Source organism: Marmota monax, unplaced genomic scaffold (assembly GCF_021218885.2).
Source record: "Marmota monax isolate L192 unplaced genomic scaffold, Marmota_monax_Labrador192_F-V1.1 WCK01_AAM20220418_F8-fsc00002, whole genome shotgun sequence".
Taxonomy (NCBI): Eukaryota; Metazoa; Chordata; class Mammalia; order Rodentia; family Sciuridae; genus Marmota; species Marmota monax.
In genome coordinates this window covers 29,486,902-29,505,107 of record NW_026693571.1, presented here as the reverse complement: position 1 = coordinate 29,505,107, position 18,206 = coordinate 29,486,902, and the positions used below count along the sequence as shown (strand labels likewise).

At 31.8% G+C, this 18,206-nt stretch overlaps 1 protein-coding gene across 4 annotated transcripts in view; it reads right to left on the bottom strand.

Moving 5' to 3' along the window:
* Fstl5 (follistatin like 5) overlaps window positions 1-18,206 on the bottom strand; it is a 781,198-nt gene that overhangs the window by 335,302 nt on the left and 427,690 nt on the right. The window lies entirely within an intron of this gene.

The window sequence follows — 18,206 nt, the reverse complement described above, 5'->3', positions numbered from 1 at the left end:
CATAGAACATATAAAAATTATTTCTATTCTAATTGTTACAGAATATTTTGGGAAATGATGAGAAGGCCATTATTTTTTTTAATATAAAATCTGATATTCAAAATTGTTACCATCTAATTTATTTAGATATCTGTTTCATAAGTCTAGCAAATTTGTTAGTAGGGGCTGGGGATGTGGCTCAAGCAGTAGCGCGCTCACCAGGCTTGCGTGCAGCCTGGGTTGGATCCTCAGCACCACATACAAACAAAGATGTTGTGCCCGCCGAAAACTAAAAAATAAATATTAAAAAAATTCTCTCTCACTCTCTCTCTCTCTGTCTCTCACTCTCTCTTTAAAAAACAAAACAAAACAAAACAAAAAAACTTGTTAGTAGATTACTGATACTAACTTTGAATTTTTTTAGGATTGTAAGATGTTTATACTCTAAAGAATCTCATCGGGAAGTTGTCTGCTTTATCATTCAACAAATCTCTTTAAACTTTTTTCCTAAATGTTCCTTAAATCCACATCCTATTATCTACCCAATTACCATTGTTCCATTTCTCAAAACTTACCATTTCATAAGCTCAGGGTCAGTAGTGCTCTGTTGAATGTATAACTAGTTTATAAAAAAACAAAAAAAAACTGGTTTTTTGAATTTGGGAAATGGTGTGTTTGGTAGGAAGTGATCAGTATTTTTTTTAAATATATATATTTTTAGTTGTATTTGGTCACAATACCTTATTTTTACTTATGTATTTTTATGTGTTGCTGAGGATTGAACCCAGGATCTCCCGAGTGTGAGGCGAGCACTCAACCACTGAGCCACAACCCTAGCTCCCATATTTTTTTACATTATCTGTACTGTAAAGTTTCCCACCATAGACCAATTGGAGTTACTAAAGTGACTGACATCAACTTGATAGAAAAACACCAGAAAATTTAATCATGAACCCCCAAATGCCACTGATTCATTCCACTGATCTGCTGCTTCTCGGCTTCGCATTTTGTTTCTTAATAGCTCTGCAACCATATTTCTGAGTTTAAATCTGAGAACTCCATATTGCTGGCAGTGTCTTGCCTGTTCCAGGGGTCCTGTCAGTTTCTCAAGATTAGATTCATGAAGTTTCAAGATCAAACTATTTCATTCCTTCTAAGTCTCTTTTGCTACATTCTATTTTGCATGTCCATCTCTTTCAATTCCTCAAAAGCTTGCCATTTCCCATCTTCCTTCTTGGATGATATCCTCTCCTTATCAGAAAAAACTCCTGGTGCCTCTGACTTTGTCCTCAAGGACTCCCATTCAAACATCATCTCCCTATTCCATTCCATTTTTGAGGATGGTTCTTTTTTCATTGTTTTGTGGTATTTTGGTACACCCCTTTTAGCCTATGCTGTATTATTTTGAAATTGCCTTTTAATGTTTAATTTCCTGCAGTTAATATGAGAAACTGCCCTTAATCCATCTTTATATTTGTGGTAGCTTTGATATTGTCTTAAGAACATAAATGTTGAGTGTGAAATTAATAATTGTGAGTAGAACCATTAATTCAAACGTGAAAAAATGAGCAACTGGATCATTGCATAGCTGATAAAAATTATACTATAAGATACATAAATGTATTGCATTTATTTTTCTTCATCTTTTCAATCTCTCTTCTTTCTATTCCTCTTTCTTTTCCTTTCTTCCCCATTCCTTCCACTCTGCTTTATCTTTCGATTTTCTAATTTTTTATTTGAAAATATTATTTCTTTTGGACTATACAAGTGCAATATAGCATTCATTAAATGCCCACTATTATTGTTTATTCAATAAAGCATTATATTAGTGATTACTTAAACAACATTCAGAAAAAAGAGAATAATCTTTTGATGTTCTCTAGACAGTACTTATAAAATGCATATTCTCTCAATATGATTTATAATCTGTAACTTCTGTAATGCTTTAAGCATCATAGATATTTTTCCTTAGACTGATGTGGTCATCAATAACAAGCATTTGTGTGCATTGCTTAAATAATCAGTATTGAGTTTACTTCAAGTTTTTTCTTTTGTAGAAATAATTTTCATATAAAAAAACATTTTACAATGAGCACATTGTAGGTGACATATAGTACTTGATGGCATGGTGAATCAGTCAATAGCACCTCATGTGGTAGATGCCTTGTTTTCATTTTTATTAAGATTTTTATTTAATTTCTAACCATTTGAAAAAGTCATTACCTACATATATAACAAATATTCATTAAAATTTTAAGATAAATATTTTTATTGTGTTATGGGAAATTATCATTTCAAAATTTATTAAGAGTGATAGCAATGGAAGATTATGATAAAAATTCACTTACTTTGTCAACAGACTTTAAAGGAGAAAGTGTAAAATAGAATTTGCTTAACAGAATTTCCCTCATTGTTTATTGAGTAAAATAGAGTAAATATCAAAATATTAAGTATTATCAGAGTGTCCAACCCATATATTTTAAATATCTAATCATCAAATTCACCACTTGTATAAAAATATAAGGTTTATCTGGGTGTGGTCGGGCACACCTATAATCCCAGCAGCTTGGGGGCATATGAATTAGTGGTTGAGTGTTCCATAACCCCCCTGCCAAAAAAGATGGACTCTCAATTTAATCTGCTGCTTCATAAGATGTTACAAAAATTTTTGTTACTTTTTAAAAATTTATGTATGTCAGCAGAATGCATTACAATTCTTATTACCCATATACAGCACATTTTTTCATATCACTGGTTGTATACAAAGTATATTCACACCAAATAGTGTCTTCATACATGCACTTTGGATAATAGTGATCATCACATTCCATCATCATTAATAACCCCATGCCCCTTCCCTTCCCCTCCAACCCCTCTGCCCTATCTAGAGTTTGTCTATTCCTCCCATGTTCCCACTTCCTATCCCACCCTGAATCAGCCTCCTTATATCAGAGAAAACATTTGGCATTTGGTTTTTTGGGATTGGCTAACTTCACTTAACATTATTTTCCCTAACTCCATCCATTTACCTGCAAATACTATGATTTTATTCTCTTTTATTGCTGAGTAATATTCCACTGTGTATATATGCCACATTTTTTTTATCCATTCATCTACTGAAGGGCATCTAGGTTGGTTTCATAGTTTAGCTATTGTGAATTGTGCTGCTATAAACATTGATGTGCCAGTATCCCTGTAGTATATTGATTTTAAGTCCTTTGGGTATAGACCAAGTAGAGGGATCACTAGGTCAAATGGTGGTTCCATTCCCAGATTACCAAAGATCTCCATACTTCTTTCCATAATGGCTTCACCAATTTGCAGTCCCACCAGCAATGTATGAGCATACAGTTTTTCCCCCACATCCTCACCAACACTTATTGTTATTTGTCTTCATAATAGCTGCCATTCTGACTGGAGTGACATGATATCTTAGAGTAGTTTTGATTTGCATTTCTCAAATTGTTAGAGATGATGAACATTTTTTCATATATTTGTTGATTGATTGTATATCCTCTTCTGAGAAGTGTCTGTTCAGGTCCCTGGCCCATTTATTGATTGGGTTATTTGTTTTTTTGGTGCTTAGTGTTTTTTAGTTCTTTATATACCCTAGAGATTATATATCTGATGTTGGGGGGTAAAAATTTGCTCCCAGGATTTGGCACTCTTTTCACCTCACAGATAGTTTCTTTTGCTGAGAAGAAACTTATTAGTTTGAATCCATCCCATTTATTGATTCTTGGTTTTAATTATTGCACTATAAGAGTCTTTTTAAGGAATTTGGGGCCTAATCCCACATGATAAAGATTAAAGTCTACTTTTTCTTCTTAGATGGAGAGTCTCTGGTTTAATTCATAGGTCTTTGATCCATTTTGTGTTGAGTTTGTGCATGGTGAGAGATAGAGATTTAATTTCATTTTGTTGCATATGGATTTCCAGTTTTCCCAGCACAATTTGTTGAAGCTGCTATCTTTTCTCCAATGCATGTTTTTAGCAACTTTGTCTAATATAAGATAATTGTAATTTTGTGGTTAGTCTCTTGTGTCCTCTATTCTATACCATTGATCTACCAGTCTGTTTTGCTGCCAATACCATGCTATTTTTATTACTAATACGCTGTAGTATAGCTTAAGATCTGGTATAGTGATGCCACATGTTTCACTCTTCTTGCTAAATTTGCTTTAGCTACTCTGGGTCTCTTACTTTTCCAGATGAATTTCATGATTGATTTTTCTATTTCTATGAGAAATGTCATTGGAATTTTGATTGGAATTGCATTAAATCTGTATAGTGATTTTGGAACTATGGTCATTTTGATAATATTAATTCTGCCTATCCAAGAGGAAGGTATATTTTTCCATCTTCTAAGGTTTTCTTTTACTTATTTCTTTAGGGTTCTGTAATTTTCATTATATAGATCTTTCAACTCTTTCATTGAGTTGATTCCCAAGTATTTTATTTTATTTTTTGAGGCTATCATAAATGGGGTAGTTTTCTTCATTTCACTTTCTGTGGATTTGTCACTGATATACAGAAATGCCTTTGATTTATGGGTGTTGATTTTATATCCTGTTACTTTGCTGAATTCTTTTACTAGTTCTAGAAGTTTTCAGGTGGAACTTTTAGGGTCTTCTAGGGTATAGGATCTATCATCAGCAAATAGTGCCAATTTGAGTTCTTCTTTTCTTATGTGTATCCCTTTAATTTCTTCCATCTGTGTAATTGCTAGGGTCAGTGTTTCAAGAACTATGTTAAATAGAAGTGGTGAAAGAGGGTATCCTTGTCTTGTTCCAAGTTTTAGAGGGAATGCCTTCAATTTTTTCTCCATTTAGAATGATGTTGACCTGGGACTTAGCATAGATAGTGTTTATGATGTTGAGATATGTTACTGTTATCCTTAATTTTTCTAGTGTTTTGGACATGAAGGGGTGCTGTATTTTGTCAAATGCTTTTTCTGCGTCTATTGAGATGATAATATGATTCTTATCTTTAAGTCTGTTGATATGATGAATTACCTTTATTGATTTCTGTATGTTGAACCAACTGTGCATCCCTGGGATGAATCCCACTTAATCGTGTTGTATGATCTTTTGGATATGTTTTTGTATCCGATTTGCCAGAATTTTATTGAGAATTTTTGCATCTATGTTCATTAGAGGTATTGATCTGTAGTTTTCTTTTTTTGATGTTTTTTTGTTTGTTTTGTTTTGTTTTGTTTTTTTGTTTTTTTGCCAGCGTTTGGAATCAGGGTGATATTGGCCTCATAGAATGAGTTTGGAAGTGCTCCCACTTTTTCTATTTCCTGAAATAAATTGAAGAGTATGGTAATAGTTCATCTTTAAAGTTCTGGTAGAACTCGTCTGTGTTATCTGATCCTGGGCTTTTCTTGGTTGATAGACTTATGATGGTGTTCTATTTCATCACTTGAAATTGATCTGTTTAAATTGTGTATATCATCCTGATTTAATTTGGGAAGAATATAAGACTCTAGAAATTTGTCAATGCCTTCTATATTTTCTATATTTTGGAGTACAAGTTTTCAAAATAATTTCTAATTATCTTCTGTATTTCTGAAGTGTCTATTGTGATATTTCCTTTTTCATCATGTATGTTAGTAATTTTAGTTTTCTCTCTCCTTCTGTTCATTAGCATGGCTAAGGGTCTGCCAATTTTATTTATTTTTTCAAAGAACCAACTGTTTGTTTTGTCAATTTTTTCAATTGTTTCTTTTCTTTCAATTTCTTTGATTTCAGCTCTGATTTTAATTATTTCCTGTCTTCTACTTCTTTTGGTGTTGATTTGTTCTTCTTTTACTAGGGCTTTGAGATGTAATGTCAAGTCATTTATTTGTTGACTTTTTCTTCTTTTAAATAATGATCTCCCTGCAATGAACTTTCCTCTTAGAACTGCTTTCACAGTGTCCCATAGATTTTGATATGTTGTATCTGTGATCTCATTCACCTCTAAAAATATTTTAATCTCTTCCTTGATGTCTTCTGCAACCAATTGTCCATTCAGTAGCATATTATTTAGTCTCCAGGCATTGGAGTGGATTTTATTTATTATTTTATTATTGATTTCTAATTTCATTGCATTATGATCTGATAGAATTCATGGTAGTATCTCTAGTTTTTTGTATTTGCTAAGAGTTGCTTTGTGACATAGTATATTGTCTATTTTAGAGAAGGATCCATGTGCTGCTGAGAAGAAAGTGTATTCTCTCATTGAAGGATGAAATATTCTATATATGTCAATTAAGTCTAAGTTATTGATTATATTATTCATTTCTATATTTTCTTTGTCTAGCTTTTGTTTGGAAGATCTATCTATTGATAAAAGAGGTGTGTTAAAGTCACTCAAATTATTGTGTTGTGGTCTATTTGACTCTTGAACTTGAGAAGAGTGTGTTTGATAAACATATATGCTCTATTGTTTGGGACATATATATTTATAACTGCTAAGTCTTGTTGGTGTATGGTTCCCTTGAGCAGTATGTAGTGTCCTTATTTATCCTTTTTGATTGACTTTAGTTTGAAGTCTACTTTATTTGATATGAGGATGGAAACCCCTGCTTGCTTCCGCAGTCCATGTGAGTGGTATAATTTTTCCCAACCCTTCACCTTCTGTCTGTGGATGTCTTTTCCTATGAGTTCCTTGGAGGCAGTATATTGTTGGGTCTTTTTTTGGTGGGGGGGATCCAATCTGCTAGTCTATGTCTTTTAATTGGTGATTTTAGGCCATTAACGTTCAGAATTATTATTGAGACATGATTTGTATTCTTAGTCAAATATTTTTGGTATTTAACAAGACTTGGTTTCTCCTCTGATTAGATTTTCCTTTAGTATAATACCTCACTCAGCTGGTTTTCATCATTGTTTTTCATTTCCTCTTCTTGCAATATTTTGCTGTGGATGTTCTGTAGTGCAGGCTTTCTATTTGTAAATTCTTTTAATTTTTGTTTTTCATGGAAAGTTTTTATTTCATCATCAAATATAAAGCTTAGTTTTGTTGGATATAAGATTCTTGGTTGGCCTCCATTTTCTTCCAGAGCTTGGTATATGTTGTTCCACGATCCTCTGAATTTGAGGGTCCAGGTTGAAAAATCTACTGAGATATGAATTGGTCTCCCCCTATATGTGATCTGATTCCTCTCTCTTGTGGCTTTTAAGATTCTATCCTTATTCTGTATGCTAGGCATTTTCATTCTAATGTGACTTGGTGTAGATCTGTTGTACTTTTGTACATTTGGTGTCTTGTAATCCTCTTGTATTTGGTTTTCCAATTCATTCTTCATGTTGGGAAATTTTCTGATATTATCTCATTGAGAAGATTGTTCATTTTTTTTTTTTTTTTTGGTTTGAAACTCTGTTCCTTCCCCTGTCTCATAACTCTTAGATTTGGTCTTTTGATGCTGTCCCATAATTCTTGGATGTTCTGTTCATGCTTCTTACTATCATCTCTGCGTGATCAACTTTATTTTCCAGATTGTATACTTTGTCCTCAACGTTCTTTCTTCCAAGTAATCTAGTCTGTTGTTTATGCTTTTTGTTGAGTTTTTATTTGGTTTATTGTATCTTTCATTTCAATGATTTCGGACTTTTTTTTTCAGAGTCTCTATCTCTCTCTTGAAGTAATCTTTTGCTACCTGTATTTGCTCTCTTATCTTTTTGTTGGCATGATCAATTTTTGCATGTATTTGCTCACTTAGGTCATTCTTTAATTCACAGATCATTTTAATTATGAACCTTCTGAACTCCTTCTCTGTCATTTCATCAACTTTGCTGTCCCTGGGTTCTGTTATTATAGTATCCTGGCTTATTAGGTCCATTTTCCTCCCATGTTTTTTCATGTTGTCTATGTGTCTTCCTTTCTTGGAGCATGGATCTGAGATATTACAGTTTCTTTATATTCTTATAGTAACCATGTTGATTGTCTGCACCTCACTTTGATGTTGGGATTCCAGACTCTGTAGGTGCCCCTCAATGTATTTTACTGCATCTAAAGGTTGTGGCAGCAATAGCCGAGGTAACTCGAGATAATAGTTAAGGTGTCCCAAGATGGAAGCAATGTGTTACAGAGATGGGGCTGAAAGGGTGGGCCTCACACTACCTTTGGGATGCATGCTCTGAGATGTAGCTGCTTCTAGGCCCTGTCTACTGTCAAAAAATTAGGGGCTGCTGTGTGGGGAAGGCTATGGCGATGATTGCAGTGTCCCAAGAAGGAAGTTAGACTTAGGCTCCTAAATGTGTTGGGGGTGAACTCAGACCTACTCTGGACCTAGGTAGGCAGATCTGGGCTTGGCCTTGGCTCTTGCAGTAGTGCGCTGGTCAGAAGGGGCAATCCTGCACCAGAGGCTAGGTTCTGGAAGGTGTCTTCCCCACTAATGGACGGGTGGACCTGGGCCTCCTGTGAGCCTGGGTTCCGCACAGGCTGGTGTGGGTGGTCTCTTGTTACTGGCTTTAAAATATCTATAAAAGGAACTGCCATCAAAGTAACATGCCCTGAATTCTGTAAGTGTGTTTATGTACTTGCCACACACCCTGTTGAACACTAACATAAGTGTACATATATTTATCTTCATTGTAGCCATTCTGATGCATTGCAAACATGTCAGTATTTTTAGAAGTATTAAATAATTATTAGGTTATGTTGAGTGTTTATATTAATTTCTCTAGGGTTCTCAGAGGTAACAAAAGTCAGAAGCTACTTTTAGTATTTCAGAAAAAATGAATATAAAAATATCAGTCCCTGTGGCATTTAAGGTTGAACAAGTTCCCTAAATATTGTTTCACTGCTAACCTTTGGACTAAAATAACTCAAGAGTGAGAGTGACTTTACTCCCTGATTGAATAGGGTCTTGCACTAGAACACTTATATGATTGGTGCATTTTCCTTTTTTATGTAAGCAACAACAAATTAATCATTGGTTAATTCAGAAAAAGTATTTAAAAACTCAGAAAAATATTTTAAAACTTGGTGTGTACAGGATATATGCTATTTAAATGATTATAGATAACACAATATTTGAGAAATATTAGAATATGGTGGTATTATATGTTGTATTATGGAACTATTTTTTTTTTTCAATTTTTTGTTTTGTTTGGTTTTGATTTTTTGGTGCTAGGATTACATCCCAGGATTTCATGAATGTTAGGTAAGCAGTCTATCACTTACTTAAAACTCTAGACCTTTGATTTATTTTAAAAAGAAGTATCCTTTTATGTAGAATAAATATGTGTATTGCATAGAGAGAGCCTGAGAATATATAGATAATATATTAGTACATTATATATTACATTATACTATAATACTTATATTATCACATGATTATGTGCATGTAACTTTTTGAAAGTGGTAGAGATAAAAGATTGCTTTAATGAGGGAGGAGATCAGTAGCAGCTTAAAAAGCAATGAAACAATATATTTCAAATTTTATGCAACTGTGTTTTTAAGTATTATCTTCGATTTCAATTTCTTTAAAAGTATTAAAATTTCTTAAACATGTATAATCTCATATATTGAAAAAGTTTTGAATTTATATTTCAAATAATATTAATCTTAAAGGCCTCCCTGAAAGATCACTGGGCAGAACAAATTCTCATTAAAAAAAAAAAAAACCTTATACCTGAAAAATGTAAACATAATGCATTCTCCCAGAAAAACCAGGAGAAGAAGACTCAGAAAACTAGTACAAACATGACATAGTATATTCAAGTGGTTTTTTAATTGTTAAGAAATAATTGCTCATTAAAAATTAAACTCCTTTAGTAGAAATGCCTTTTGGAAATTTGAGATACTTTAAAATAAATCTAAGAAAGAAGATGCAGTATTTTCTTTTTATATCTGACATATTCTACTTAGCCTAGTGATCTCAAATTCCAAAGTCAATTAGAATACATAACATAATTTCTAAAGCCTGAGAAAAGTGGTGGGGAGGGGGAATGGAGTGAAATGGATAAAGGATATCAAAACACAGTTATATAGAAATAATAAGTTCCAGTGTTCTACAGCACAATAGGGTAACTATAGTTAACAAAAATCTACTATATAGATTTTAAATAACAAAAAGAGAGGAGCTTAAAGTCTCCAAACACAAAGTAATGATAATAAGGTGGAAACATTAATTACCCTGATTTGATCAGGACATATATTTACATTGAAATATTGTACTGTGCCATAAAAAAGTACAATTATTTAATGTGTGTTTTTTAAAATGTTTAAAGAAAAAGAAATGTTAATTACCCTGATTTCATCATTGCCCACTGTATACAATGTATCAATTAATAACTTTGAACACATACATTTGTAAAATTAAATTTTTTTAATTAAACAAAATAAAGCTAAATCTTTGTGCCACACTATAGCAATTGTAATTCCCAAAGAGATCAGTTGGAGGCAACAGTGTCGCTGGTGTCCTGTACAGTACAGCCAAGAAACAGAAGTTGTTGGGGAAATAGAAACAAGACCACATGGCAATTAGGTGGCTTACACATTCTGGCAGGAAGATGCCATCCAGATAGAATCAGGACCACACAACAGGGCTATACAAGATTCAGTTCAAGGAGTCTTTGAGTAATTGATATAAAGAACATGGGGTTATTAAAGCCAAAGTAACAGTGATTTACAAAAATGATTTAAGAGTCTGAAAACAAAAGCCTAAGGCAGATCATACTGCAGAATATTATGCTGTGATCAGTAGGAAGTAGATTAAGTCAGATGCACTGTTATGATTGACAAGACATGTTACAGTGCAGAAAACAAGAGTGATTGGTTGATTCCCAGTTTATTGTTTTTATTTCAATTTTACTTTGAGTCTTAAAAAATACCTACTCTATATTTGTTTGACAAAAGAGCAAGTACATTAAGAACTAAATATAAATGTTTCACTGGAAATCAAAGAGAAGCTGAAATGTCTAATCATATTTCCTTTTAGAATTATATATAATTAGATCAGTAGGCAGAATTTGCCATTGAAAGATAAGTGTGTGGAGAATGCCAGTGGCTATAGGTATAATGAGAAATGTAGGGGCAGAACTGTGACAGCAGATAAAGGTCATTTTAACAATGGAAAGTCAGAGACTAGGCAGAGAACTGGGCCATCTTAAATGGAAAGAATCTAACACTTTTTTTTCTTTCTTAAATTTTGGTACTGCCTCTCTTGCTTCCTTTCTATTAACAGTTAGTGTATAAAATTATTTTGTTTCAAAGCAAGAAATTATTCTTTTGTAATGCATGTTTGTAGGCTGGACCTCAGCAATTATTTTGAACAGTCTTTTTTCACAGAGCAGCAGTAACAAAGTGGAAACTACCCACAGGCCAATGGTGCAAATGGTACTGTGGTATTTACCAAAATGGTCAGGCAATTTCTATAGACTCTTAACATAGTAAGTTATAATCAGAAGACAAAATGTGCATTATTAGTTATATAATTCAATTCTGTAGTATAAGAATTATTCCTTAAATTTTTCAGTTAATTAAAGTTCCTGCAGGTTTTCACATTGCAAAGATCTGTGTCTGGGGTATTTGGTAAGTACTGTATTAACATCTAACATAATCTAACATGTTTCCCAAATCAGAGAGAGCCTAGAATTTTTCATGGTTCTTGCAGTTGTATGTAGGTGTTTTCTCTTTCAGGGATAATATATGAACACTGTCCCCAGAGACTAGTTTACTTGTCCTGATAAACTCTGTTGTTAAATATAGTAAAGATATGTAAAAGTGAAAAATCATAATGTATAAATCCATAAATTATGACAAACTGAAGATGTGTGAAATCACTTGCAGTTAAATTAATTAAAAAAGAAGAAGAAGAAGAAGAAGAAGAAGTTATCAGCACCATAAATGACCTTTTTCCCCTGTGTTGTTTCTACTCTGTCCTCTTTTCTTCTCCCTCAAAGGCTATGATCATATAAAATTATAAGACTATACATGAGGCTTAGTTGTTTTAAATTTTATCTAAATAATTCATAACTTGATGGACACCTATATATGCTGCTTCATCCAAAATTATTGTTCATTTGATTGTGTCACATCCAGACTCCCAACCAGCATCACTTTTGCTACTATCCTTATATTTCTACTAAAAGTGCTAATGGCCAAAGTTATCAATGACTTCCTCAATGAAAAATTCAATAGCCAAGAAAAAGTATATATTTTTATCGTAGACTTGGCTGTGGAAATTGCTGGTCAATTCCTCCCTATTGAAACTTCATGATAGTGCACTCTTTTGACTCGCTTCCTACAAATCTATGTAATTTTCAATTTAAATTCCTGCTAAATCCTGAATGGTGTTCCCTCCTGTCCAAACTTCCTATGCTGAAGCATAAGCCCTCAATGTGACTGCAAGTGTAGCAAGATCCTGTAAGGAGCTAATTAAAGTTAAATGAGAACATAAGTGTGGTTCCTAATCCAATAGGAATAGTGTCCTTATGAAAAAAGACACCAGAGGGCTTTCTCTCCCTCTCTACCACCTCAGGATACAATAAAAAGGCAGCCATATATTGAGAACCTGGAAAGACAGCCCTTGAAAGAGACTTATGTTAACTTCCCCTCCCCTGTCCTCCCTTTTTAGATACCCCAGCCTTAGGAACTGTGAGAAACAAATTTCTGTTGTATCCTCTAACTAATCTATAATATTTTGTCTTAGCAGCCCATTAAAACAGTACCCAACTACGCTTTTGCTCATTTCTTCTCTCTTTACATTCTCACTTGAGGAACACAATTCAATTTGTAGCTTTGTACTCCATATCACTATTGCTAGCCCAGGTCTCCTACTTGAGTTTTGGGCCACAATATTCTCCAGTCAGATCTTTCTCTTTAATATGCCAGTATGTGCACATTTACTTCAATGCCTTTCCCAAACCTTTTTTTGTGTCTTTATAATGAATAGCATCGCTGTTCAGTTTAATATGCATACTAGGAAATCAGGCAATACTCTTGATTTAACCCTCTTTCTAACATCTACATCTAACCACTCACCAATTCAAAATGATTGAGCTTATTAAATGTTTTACAGATATGGTCACCTCCTGCTATTTTTGCTATCTCTGCATTAGATTTGCCCCCATCACCTTTAACCTTTAATGGAAGTATTCTTAATTTTGCTCACTAAAACCTGCTATTTTTCTCAAGAAGATTTATTCATCCACTAATGATCTAATATCAATGAAGGTTAATGTAATATTCATTTCTTATTGCTCTGCTTATTACATGGTTCCAGTAAGTAACATTTTAGTATAGAAATTTTGATTTCCTAGAAAAAATGAATTTCTTTTTTTATAATGTGATTATCAAATCTATATTCTACTAAGAAGTGTATTATGTAAAGAGCATTGACATTTTGGATATAATTATGAATAATTATGTGATTTTAAATAACTGTAGCATGTTTTTTTAACATTTTAGAATTTTAAAATCTCAGTTATCTCTTCTTTTTAAGAAAGGAAAGCAATAGAGCTATTATACAATTAGTGTAAATACAGTGTTCACAGCTGATGTATTATTCTTCCAATAACCTATTTTTGTGCTCAGTAGAAATACATCTTCTTTTGAATTTTTCTACATATAAAGATCATTTTGAAATAATAGGGATTTACTTAGGTGTGACATTAAAAGCTGAACACTCTAAAATACTTACATGTCCTAAAGTTTATGCATCTGGTCTAGGGAATTTATAACAATTTATAACAGTTTAATAGGAACTTGGGAATTGATACAAATTACCCAAACTTCTAATTCCATTTAATATTTTGATTTAGTACCACAAAGACATTTATTATTGAACTCAGGAAATAAGGTACATAAATAGCATTTCCAAAACAAATATTCCTTATCCATATAGGTAATTATACAGTTCCTATTTATCTAGAAAATCCAAGTGAAAACATTTCATTTCTAAAATCAATAATTATGTAACATCACTTCATTATCTTAATTGAGTCTCACTGCCAGAAATAAGTAAATGTAGACATTTATTGGAGCATCACTTCTGAAAGGAAATTTGTCAATTTAGTGTAGTCATCTTGTCTGATCAAAAATCACTTACATTTCTCTATTGATTTAAATCAGAAATTTGGTACTTTATGCAGATAACAATCTTACCCAGTCCCTAATTTCATGTGGGAAAAAATAAAACACTATTTTGCTGAAATAATTCATTTTTAATTCTGTAAAAAAAAACTTTTTAATATAAGTTGTGCACACTTTTCAAAAAAATTTCATGACAATAAAATGCCAGGGTGAGGGGCACGTATCACCTAACCAGAAGAATTAGTATTTCCTCTAAATATTAAAAACTGTGTCATTGACCTCACTTACTATTTATTGGATCTCATTAAATTGGTATTCAACTTTGATAATCAAACTAGGCATGGTATGAAGTGCTTGATGTTCACCCTCAGTATTTATTTAAAATATCTTAGTAAAATTCATAAGATTTTTAGTAATTGCCAAAAATCCTGGCAAAAGTTAAGAATAATTGACCTTTCAATGTCTATAAGATATTACTAAATTAATGTGTCTTCTACACAAAGAAAAAATATATTTTATAAAAAAACCTTATTATTATAATAACATGGTGATTATGTAATAATAGTCTTGATTGTGCCTTTTTTTTACCATTAACTCTTTTCTGTTTGCAACCTATGCTTTACTTCTTTTTTTATGTTATGTTAGACAAAACAATATACTAACTCAAGAAGTCTGAATCTACTAGTAAACAACTAGTGGATTATAAAAAGCATTCTTAATCTGCCTGTGTTTATTTTGTTCTTCAGGATATTCACTTAGTGCTTTCTAAATTCTCTATGCTTCATGTTATGAATTATGTGGAAGAATGCATCATAAATGTGAAAAAAATGCTTACATTTTATTCTTAGCATACATGTCATTTTTATCATCTGTTTGAAATTACATATTCCTAGGGGGAAAGGCACCTATCTTTTAAGTTAGGTTGACTATCACAATGTTCTATATACAAAGGTACTTACTTAATACATGATTTTTAATGGATTGCTTTTCATTATTGCTATATATTTTTGATTCATGATGTGTTAGTATATTGGAATTGGGTAGCTTTCTAAAATAATGTTCTTAAATAAAACCTGTTGCTAAACTTTACAAAATCCAAGTATTCAGTTACAAGGGATCTTTACAGATGGAGAGAAAGAAATAGAGATGTATTTAAAATTCATATTTCAGTAAAAATACCTATTCACTAATGCAGACACAATCCACACAAGTCAAAATCCTTATATCTAAGGGGATATTACATAGTTTACTACTTGATTTAAATAACATTGTAACACTGAAATTGGAATATAGCTTGTACTTGTTGAAACCACCAGGAATTTTGAAATATCCCTATTAACTGTAACATTGCTTAGAAAAATATGTCCTCTACATAACTATATGAACATTTATGGGATTTGCTCTCAATTATCTAGAAACAAAATAAAACCCAGCAATGATTGCTAATTGCCAAGTACGTTTGTTACCTAACATCTCTTTATTTCTCTGAATATTGCAAATTTAACCTTTAATGTCATACATATCTTTAAAACAATCACAAAATCATTAAAATATTCATTAAATTCATTGCATTTAGTGTAATAATTTTCATAAAATTATAGTTACAATACTTTATAATAGTTAATGAATTTACATAAATTTTCTTCTATTTAAATCATAGATTCCTATAATATCAGTGGGTTGTTTTTCTTTTCTTCCTTCCTTTTTTTTGTGGTACTGGTGATTAAAGTCAGGGGTACTCGACCACTGGGCTACATCCTTAGCACATTTGATTTTGAAGGGAAAGGTCTCAATAAGTTGCCCATGGTGGCCTCAACCTTGTGATTCTCCTGCCTCAGGCTTTAGGATCTATGGGATTGCAGTGGTATGCCACCATGACCAGATTTTGGTTTCTTGTAATATTCTGCTTTACTATTTCTTTATTCAACCAATTTGTTTATGATTTTGAAATTGTAAATTTTAATTTATCAGAACAGTGTACTTCCTTGTCAACATCAAATCATTTCCCAAAACATAGTATCATTTCTCCCCAGGAAAGATACAAAACAGCAGCATTCTAGGCAAGATTCTTGTTTACTGATGTGGTCAGGAGTCATTGTTCAAACTTTGCTTGTTATCATGAAATTAACATATTATCCACATTTGTTATGTTTTTTTTTTTTTTACTATTTCACTACTAATAACTCTGTTTTGAATAAAAATCTTTCACCAAATTTTCATTTAATACTCTTGTTGATGCTGAATAAACTCTATATCATGGAAGTTATTTCCACTTTTTGTTATGGATTTAAACTGGTTTTGTTGTTGTTGTTGTTATTTTCAGTTATACATGACAGTAGAGTATATACATTGAGATATTTAAACAAACATGAAGTACATCTTATTAGTATCCCAGTCTTGTGGTTGTACATGATATGGAGATTCACTACATTCACTTTAAACGTACAGAATTATAATTATTAATTATAATTCTTGTATTGCCTTGGTGTGAAGTTAGAATAATAGTTGAAAGATTATATTGCTATTTTAACAAAATATGTCGTAAAATAACAAAAATAATTTATCTATTTTAATAGAACTTCAAACTGGGACTGTATTGCACTTGGAGTAGTTTTTGTTCTTGTTGTTGTTTGTTTTGTTTTTAATGCCCCAGAATGTCAGGCACCTGACTTTTCATATCTGCTGTTCTTGCTGCCCAATACCATTTACTAATCTTCCAAATTTCACAGCCACTTATCCTGAGGACTAAATCAATTGCTGCCCCCTCCATAATGACACCCTAATTCCCAAAACTAAAGATTATTTTCTCAACTCAATATTTTATGTAGGTCTTTCTATAACATTTAAATCCTTCTATCTTGAGTTATATTATTATATGATATATACTACAGCATTTGTATTGTATGTGTACATAATTTTTTCCTTGATAAACAATAATATTTTCTTTCTGCTCCTTTCCCTTCCTGAGCATACAAAATAATTCCATCTATTGTTCAATGATTGTGAAAAACACAGACTTCATTATTAGCTTGACAAAGGTTTGCTTATAAATTTATCAATTTATTTCTTAATCTGTATTTTAATTTCCTTATATAAACATAGGAGGCTCATACTGTTTTATTTTTGCTATTTAAAAATATTCTAGTCTTATAAAATCCTATGAAAGGCCCAACAATTTCCTGAGTCACCCTGTCTTGTATTCTGTCTTCTAATTTAATGCACACATGCAATTTTATTAAATTCCAAGAGCATGTTGATACCTAGTCTTAAACTTTATAACCATCAACTATTTCTCATATATTATTTTGATTATTATATTGGTATCAATATTCATAAAATATGTTTTAACAGAAACTCAAATAGAAATTCATCATGTGATAAGAAATCATTTATATGAATTTTTAAGTGTAGTAGATTAAACTTTACAATATTAATCAACTTGATAGGCCAGATAGCAAAGGCAAAATACATATACTACTTCCTGCTTCATGTCTTTTTGGAAAGATATATATGCACCCATTGTTGATGTGTAAATGTGTGTATGTATCTATATCTCTATCTATCTATATATCTATATCTCTCTATATCTATATAGATAGTGATATATATATATATATATATATATATATATATATATATATATATATGAAAGAGAGAGAGAGAGAGAAAGAGACGGGGGGGAAGAAATGGAGAGAGATCTCATATTGATATCAGATGCTGGATTGAATTGCTTCCTGTTTAACTGTGCTTCTTTGGTGACTTTCAAATACCAACTAGCTAATTTACTTTTCTTTTTACTTTCTCTAGTATAAAGCTCCTGATTATTTGGTTTATATTTGTTTGTTTGTTTTGTTTGTTTCTTAATCCTTTCTCTTTGAATTATTTTTAAAGACTAACTTGATAAGAAATCCATGTTATCCAACCTATCTTCATAACTCCTTTTCATAAAGAATACTTTAAGACATATTTAAACAACACAAACATGTAAATCATTCCAAATTTTTAATGTAAATATAATATTTTATTCTTATAAAAGAATAAGCAATTCTAAAGAGCAATATATCTTCAAATGCATACAAACCAAATCTGATAATACATTTTGTTTCTAAATGCAGTTTAAATACGACACTGTATAAATAAATTGTTTTGACATATGGTGACAATTGGTCAAGTGCTGCTCCTATTCCCAGATAATCTTG